We start from the raw sequence: 7,354 nt of genomic DNA on the forward strand, positions 1-7,354 counted from the left end.
AACTTCATGCAGTTTCTATTTGCATCCTTTTTATATTAATAAACTGCATTTTATCCAGTATCTTTCCAAGGTATTGATCGACCGACCCGTACTGGCTCTTCCTTTGAAGGTATGTTCCGGCCGATATTAGCCTACCTTCGTCCTGAAGGTATGTCCCGGCCGATATTAGCCTACTGCACTTAGAGTATATATATCTTTCCCTTGGGAGGCGTATTTCGGTCGATATAGGCTTACTTCCTATCGAGGTATGTCCTGGCCGATATTAGCCTACCTTCATCCTGAAGGTATGTCTTGGCTGATATTAGCCTACCTTCGTCCTGAAGTTACGTCCCGGCCGATATTAGCCTACTCCACTTAGAGTATATATATCTTTCCCTTGGGAGGCGTATTTCGGTCGATATAGGCTTACTTCCTATCGGGGTATGTCCTGGCCGATATTAGCCTACCTTCATCCTGAAGGTATGTCCCGGCCGATATTAGCCTACCTTCGTCCTGAGTTACGTCCCGTCCGATATTATCCTACTCCACTTAGAGTATATATATCTTTCCCTTGGGAGGCCTATTTCGATCGATATAGGCTTATCTCCTATCGGGGTATGTCCTAGCCGATATTAGCCTACCTTCATCCTGAAGGTATGTCCCGGCCGATATTAGTCTACCTTCGTCCTAAAGTTATGTCCCTGCCGATATTAGCCTACCTTCATCCTGAAGGTATGTCCCGGCCGATATTAGCCTATCTCTTTTGTTTTTCCTTCCTCCATTTCTTTCCTCATCGGGAGACCCACAATACCTAACCCATATCACTAGCCTTCCCTTCAAGTCTAGTCGAAGGAGGTGTAGACGACTGACTAGACATAAGTATGGCCTTGTCTTTTCCTACCCGTGACACTGCTCCAGATTTTGAAATGACCTCACAGATTTTGTGTACCACTGTTTCTCTGAACCAAGTATAGTGATCCTGTGAGCCTTTTGCTTCTTTAAATAGGCTTACAACCTTCTCTTCATCCACCACCCCTTTCAGTTCTTTTCCTTCCTTGTCATCTCTTATTGCTAAGGTTATGGTCTTGGATCCTCCCCTTTGGGGGCGACTTTTGTTGGACCAGGTGAGATCTATATATGAGTTTATTGGAATTTTTGCTCCAACTACCTCTGAGGTTCAAGGGCTTGTCTTAAGAGATGAAGCCTCATCATTCATATTTTTCATCCAAAGATGTCGATGCTCTAAAGGACTCAAGAAACTTCAGAGAGATTTTTACTACTCATAGAGGGGCAGCCAAATGACCCAAGGGTGCTGTGTGAAGGGCACATCACATGTTACCCTTGGGCTATACTTGGTTGCTTCACTTGCCGTGCTCAGACGGCTTGAGAGGGGAAGTGATTTTTACATTTATTTTTCCATCATGGAATGAATAAATGTTTCCCTGTCTCGTTGCCTCTGAGCTTTTCTGTTTTTGTTGCTTTCTTCGTCCTAGGCAGCATATTGCCACTTATGAGCCTTGACAAGCTTGGACGAAGTGAGCTATCTCTATCTCCGCTCCGTGGTAAGTTTGAATCCAGTGGGATTGAAATTTTCTGAACATTCTAAGAGTTTATGTTTGTAATATTTGTTATCTAGCTGAGGTTTTACTGTTCTGAGGGAAAATGTAATATTGTGTATCCTGATCAGATTCTGAGTGTAAAAACAAACTTTTGTGTCGAATTAAGTGGTTCTATTGAATCCTTCTGTAATTTACCAGATTAACTGTGATGTGGCATTCATCGTTCCTTGGTGTATCTTGTGTGTCATTTATTATAGCTAAGGCTATCTTAACTGTCGGAACATCTTCACATGATAACTAATGTTATACCAGCCAATATTGTCTTATTGATCACAGTCAACACTATACTTATCTAGCATAATCATAGTTATATCAGTATAAAACTACTTTGATAAATATTAGTTTGTATTTTATAAGGATATTAATTTAAAAGTTGTCACTCGCCTAAATCTCCATCCTTAAATGTTTTTGTCTTTAGCCTGAGTTTAGTCAAAAGTTTAGTCCTTTTTATTTTATTATACTCAGTTATTCACGTCTTCTTTCGAAGCTTCCTAGCTAGTGATTGGTTCTTCTTCAGGTGAGAGAATGTTGAAAATGTACCCTGAGACGCTACCAACCCCAGCGTGATCCGACCTGTCACTTCTGATATAAATGTTTTTATGATGGTATGACACGCACTTTTTCTGACCGCCACGTCACGTGGGTCTTCTGCCTTTCTATTGCGATCCTCCGCGCCTGCTGCAAAAATGTTTTGATCTAACGACGGTTGTGTGTCTTCCAAACCCAAAACCCTTCGTCTCCTTTTAAACCTTGTCCTTTCTTTTTCCTTCTCTAGAGTTCTTTTCTTGTGGCTGCCTTCAACCATATCTCGGGCTCACCGTTTCTCGACGATCTCTTCTCTTGACTTCAGTAAGTAATCTGTTGTTTCACTAGCCTATACTTTTGTTCATGGCTGCGGAAGCAATTGCTCCTTGGTATGTTCATATGTCTTCTTCCTTTGATAAGAATGCTAGAGTATCCATCCGGCGCCAATATGAAATTCCCAAGGAATATAGCATCATAATCCCAACACCGAACGATCGGCCTCATCGTCCCCCTGATGATTGCGTAACTTTTTTCAGGGACCAGTTGATAGGGGCTTAAGGTTCCCCATTCCTCCTTTCTTGATTGAAATAAGTCAGTACTTTGATATTCCTTTGCAGCAGTTCGCCCCTAATGCATTTCGTTATCTATGCGGTACTTACATGTTGTTTCGTCTATGGGATATTCCTCCTACTCCTCAAAATTTCTTCATGTTTTCTTATCCCAAGTGCTCAGAACCGGGTGTTTTCCTGTTTCATTCACGAACTAAAATGGTTCTTTTTGAGGGTATGCCTTCATCTCTCAAAGCTTGGAAATCTCATTTTTTCTTCTTAAAGTTTCTAGGACCTATTCCTTGGTCTCATGCTTGGAAATCTTTTTTGCCCCTCTTGCTCGACGTCAAGGAGTTTCATCTTCATCCTTCTTTCCCCCTCTATTGTGAGAAATTGTTAAATCATCGGCTTTCCATTCTTAAGTGGCTACGGGTTGATCTCCTATACTTGTTTGGTTTAAGCCCTGTCAGACCTGATACTCGAGTTCCTTTAGGTAATACCCTATTTCTTTCTCCTTATTTTTAACTGACTGAACTGTTGTTCTTTTTTCTGTAGTGGATAGCTTTTATGATGCTTTGATTACGAAGAACTATGTGTGGAAGAGGGCATACTTCGCACCAAGGAGGCTGAACTTCTGGCTGCAATTGCTCTTCCTCCTCCAATCGAAGAGCCAGCTCCTTTGGCTGAAGTGTCTAGTTCTTTGGGTGCTCTTGAAGCTCTTGGAGCTCCTAGAGACCCTTCTGCGGAGATCCTTCCCAATCCTGTACCCACTGTTACTTCTCCAGCAGCTGTTGTCGTTTCTTCTTCTACTGCTCTCCCTATAATCGAACTCACATCTCTTGATAGCCCCAGTAAATTGATAACTGAAATTTCCACGGGCAAGCGTCCAGGGCGTAAAATAACCAGGGCTCCTCCTTCAAAAAGGAGGCTTATTCTTCCTGCTGATGAGTTGGTTTCAGAAGGCTTTGCTTCGGCTGGCCTTCCTTCCGATGAGCCGGAGCTGGCGGAGCTTTATCCTTCTCTCAATTTTCCTGCCTCGCCTTTCTCTGGTGCCAGCCCTTCTGGGGATGTTTCTTTTACTTTTCCTCTATCTATACCAACTTCTGGATCTTTACCTTCCTCGTCTTCTTCTTACTTAGTCTTTGCTCCCCCTTCTATTCCTACTTCTTCCTTCTCGACTGGTTCCTCCGCCATTCCTGTTCTCCCCATATTATTAGGGGGTTCTTTTGCCAATTCTTGGGATGAAGTTCATCCCCTTTTTGAAGAGCTCTCTATTCCTGAGGCAATTGATCGCTTCTCTCATAAGGAGAATCAGGTATATGCTTGTTAACGCCTATTTTCTATTTTTCAACTAATATCTTATGGCTTTCTGTTGTACTTCCATCGATGGATAGAAAATATGGGTTTTTCTCGACTATTACACAACCTATACGCAGAGAATAAGAGGCTGAGATCTGAAAATGATAAGCTGAAACAAGAGGTTGCTAAGTTATCTTCTGCTGTGTTTTCTGCTGCTGCCAAGAAACAGCTTGAGGCTCAGATGGAAAGTCTTGAAGCACAATTTAAACTGGCTACGGACCTCAACCAGGAACTGACTTCAAAACTTGGCGAGCTAAAAGATGGCAACTGAAAGAGGATGAGGTAGCATCTCTGACCACCTTCCTTGATTCAGCTAAAGCCGAGGTTTCTGCTAAAGAAGATGAATTAAAGACCTCTCAGATGGCGTTGGTAGTCTACAAGGGGAACGAGGATGTTCGTTACAAGGAACGAGCCACTGCCATGATTGAGTCTCCCGAATTCAACAGACCGATCGTGAGGTCCATCCTATCTGCTTTTACTGCAGGAGCTCAAGGGGCAATTCAGCAATTAAGAGAAGAGAGTTACTTATCTCATGACCCTCCTCCTAATTTCTTAAATAGGCGCAGACTGATTGAGAACCAACCCCCTGATCTGTACCCTAGGCTGACTCTAACTTAAATTCAAGTTATCGAGATTCTGTAATGATGATCCGATAAGCTCGTGTGACTTTGATTATCCCCATTGGGTTGTCAATCTTACTCTTTCTCAGGATAACTATCTGTTTTATGTAAATGTATCTAATGTTATTTGGTTTATCATAACGCGACATTTCCCCACGGGTCGTTTCTTGATGATCGATTGGTATATATTAAGATTGATAAATATCGCCCGATATTTCATAGTCTATTCATATCTCGCCCGATTTAACACAGCTTTATTATGCTATCCTTAATATTGGTCGATTTATTTTACTCGACCGGTTTACCCTTGTGTCTTCATGTCTTTTTTTTTCACATAGTAATTGAGTCTCACGGGGTTCTATTATAGTGTATGTTATTTGCCTTATTATAATGAGCCTTTGGTCAATGTATTTTGAGTGATCTTTATCTCGGCCGATTCATCAAAACCGTCCGATTTTTATCTATGGATCTCATCTATTAACTAATATCTGACGCTTAACTTCCATTTTATTACACTCATGCCTTAAACTTATAGTTACTGTACAAATTTCTATCTGTCCTTGTCAGGGTTTCCTAAGAATACTTCTAAGGAAACTCACACCTTTTCCGAGGTAGCTTTTTTAACTTTACTTCTTTCTCTTAATTTTATTCTTTAATATTATTACCCACTTATGACGATTGATATTCCAAGCACCTTTTACTCTCCTTTTTCCCTTTTGTCGTTTCAGCTTAGGGGTTTTAGCACAGGGCCAAAAGAGAGATAAGGGTTTACACAGTTTTCTCCTGCTTTTCTCCATCTTTCGTCTTCTTTCTTGATTCCTTTTTCTGTGATTGCCTCTCCCTATGGCGGTTTCTTCTCCTGCATGGTTTCTCTCATGCTCTTCCGACCTCATAGATACAGAAGAAGTGGACTTACAGGCAACCTATGGTTTTCCTTCCTATATCATCCGCCCCGCTCCTCATGAGGGTCCACATCTTCCCCCCTTAGGATGTATCTCTATCTTCAGGGACCAAGTCTTACAGGGTTTTAAATTTCCCCTTCACCCTTTTTTCTGCAATGTCAGCCGTTATTTTGATATCCCGCTCAACCAGTTTGTCCCTCAATCTTTTTCTATTCTAATGGGTTTCATTGGGGTATCAAAACTGTTAGATTTCCCCTTGTCTCTCCATCTTTTTCATCACTTCTTCACTCCTCGCCGAGTAGATATTGGCGTTTTCAAGTTCCAGTCTCATCCCAAGGTCATTCTCTTTAACCGCATTCCTCCTCAAGGTGAATGGTATCGTAAATTTTTCTACATGCGTCTCCCTTCTCCCCCTCCGTTTCCTATCCAATGGATACATGATTTACCTCCGCTTCCTGACACCCACAATCTTCTTAATGATCCCTCTGTTGCTATTGCTCTACCCAAACTGCGAGGAGCAAAATTCAGTTTGCCGCATCTAATCGAAGAGGGCTTGATGTTTCCCTTTGGGATAGGCAACATTGACACTTCTTTGGATAGTTCCTTTGGTGGGTATAATTATTTCACTTTGCCTTTACTGATTAGCATACCTCTTTGACAATGGTGTTTATCCTCTGTATTTCAGCTGATGCTCTTCTTCCAGCTTTTATGTACAAGAATTCTGCTATGACTAAGTCTTTTGTCAATAATCTTGGAGAAAAATGGTTGTTTGCTCGCCGGTCCAATCCTAATCCCTCTACTTTGGGCTTGCTTTCCGAAGAAGAATGACGGGCAGAGGGTGTCGCACTCATGGAAGAGGAGGAAGAAGAGCCTTTTGTTACCTTAGTTAAAAAGCTAAATCTCACTAAGGACTCTCCCTTCAGCGATTTCTTTGGCACTTTTGTGCAAGCTCCTCTTGTCTCGGCGCCTATTTCTTTTGAGAGAGGTAAGGCACCGATAACTCCCACCCATATTATCTCCAATCCTGCTCTTAGGATGATGAGGCCCGGTCTACTTATCCCTTCTTCTTCTATTATTTCAGCTCCTTCTGCTTCTGAAATGGCCGTTATCCCTCCTGTGTCTTCTGCATCCTTGGCATTGGCCTTGCCTCCCTTGGCTTCTAGGCCTCAAGCAAAACGGACACCCTGCCGGCGATCTTCTCCAAGTGTCAATCCTTCAACTGTTAGTGTTCTCACAATTGCAACAACCCCTCCTACACTGCTACCTTCTACTCCATCTAGTTCCTCCCCTGCTCCTCTTGCTTCTACTATCCCTTTTCCTTCTATTGCATCCTCTTCTTCTCCACCTCTTGCTTCCTCTCTTCCCCGTCCTTTATTTAAACTGGCTGCGGGCTTACCTTCTCAATTGGGACAACCTTCTAGTCCATCCAGCTATGGCACTTTGCAACTACAAGGTTTATTGGCCGAATCTTGGATGCAAGGTTATGAGCAACTAAGAGGTCTTAGTCTCCCACATCGAGCTGATCGCCATAGTCGTCAGGCAGTGGCTGTAAGTATTTCTAGTTATATGTTATCAACTTTGTATCTTCATTTTTAACTTACATTATCCTTTTGTTTAGTTTCTTGCCACAAGTCTACATATCGACCAACTACTTACAGCTAAGGATCATGAGAACAATAAGTTGAAAGCTCAACTGGAGACATTGAAGGCTGCTTCACCTTCTTCTAACAGTGATATGGCTCAGTTGCAAGAGAAGGTGACCTTACAAAATCAACAGTTGGGGACCTTGAAACAAGAATTGG

The sequence above is a fragment of the Zingiber officinale genome, chromosome 10B (genome assembly GCF_018446385.1).
Source record: "Zingiber officinale cultivar Zhangliang chromosome 10B, Zo_v1.1, whole genome shotgun sequence".
NCBI lineage: Eukaryota > Viridiplantae > Streptophyta > Magnoliopsida > Zingiberales > Zingiberaceae > Zingiber > Zingiber officinale.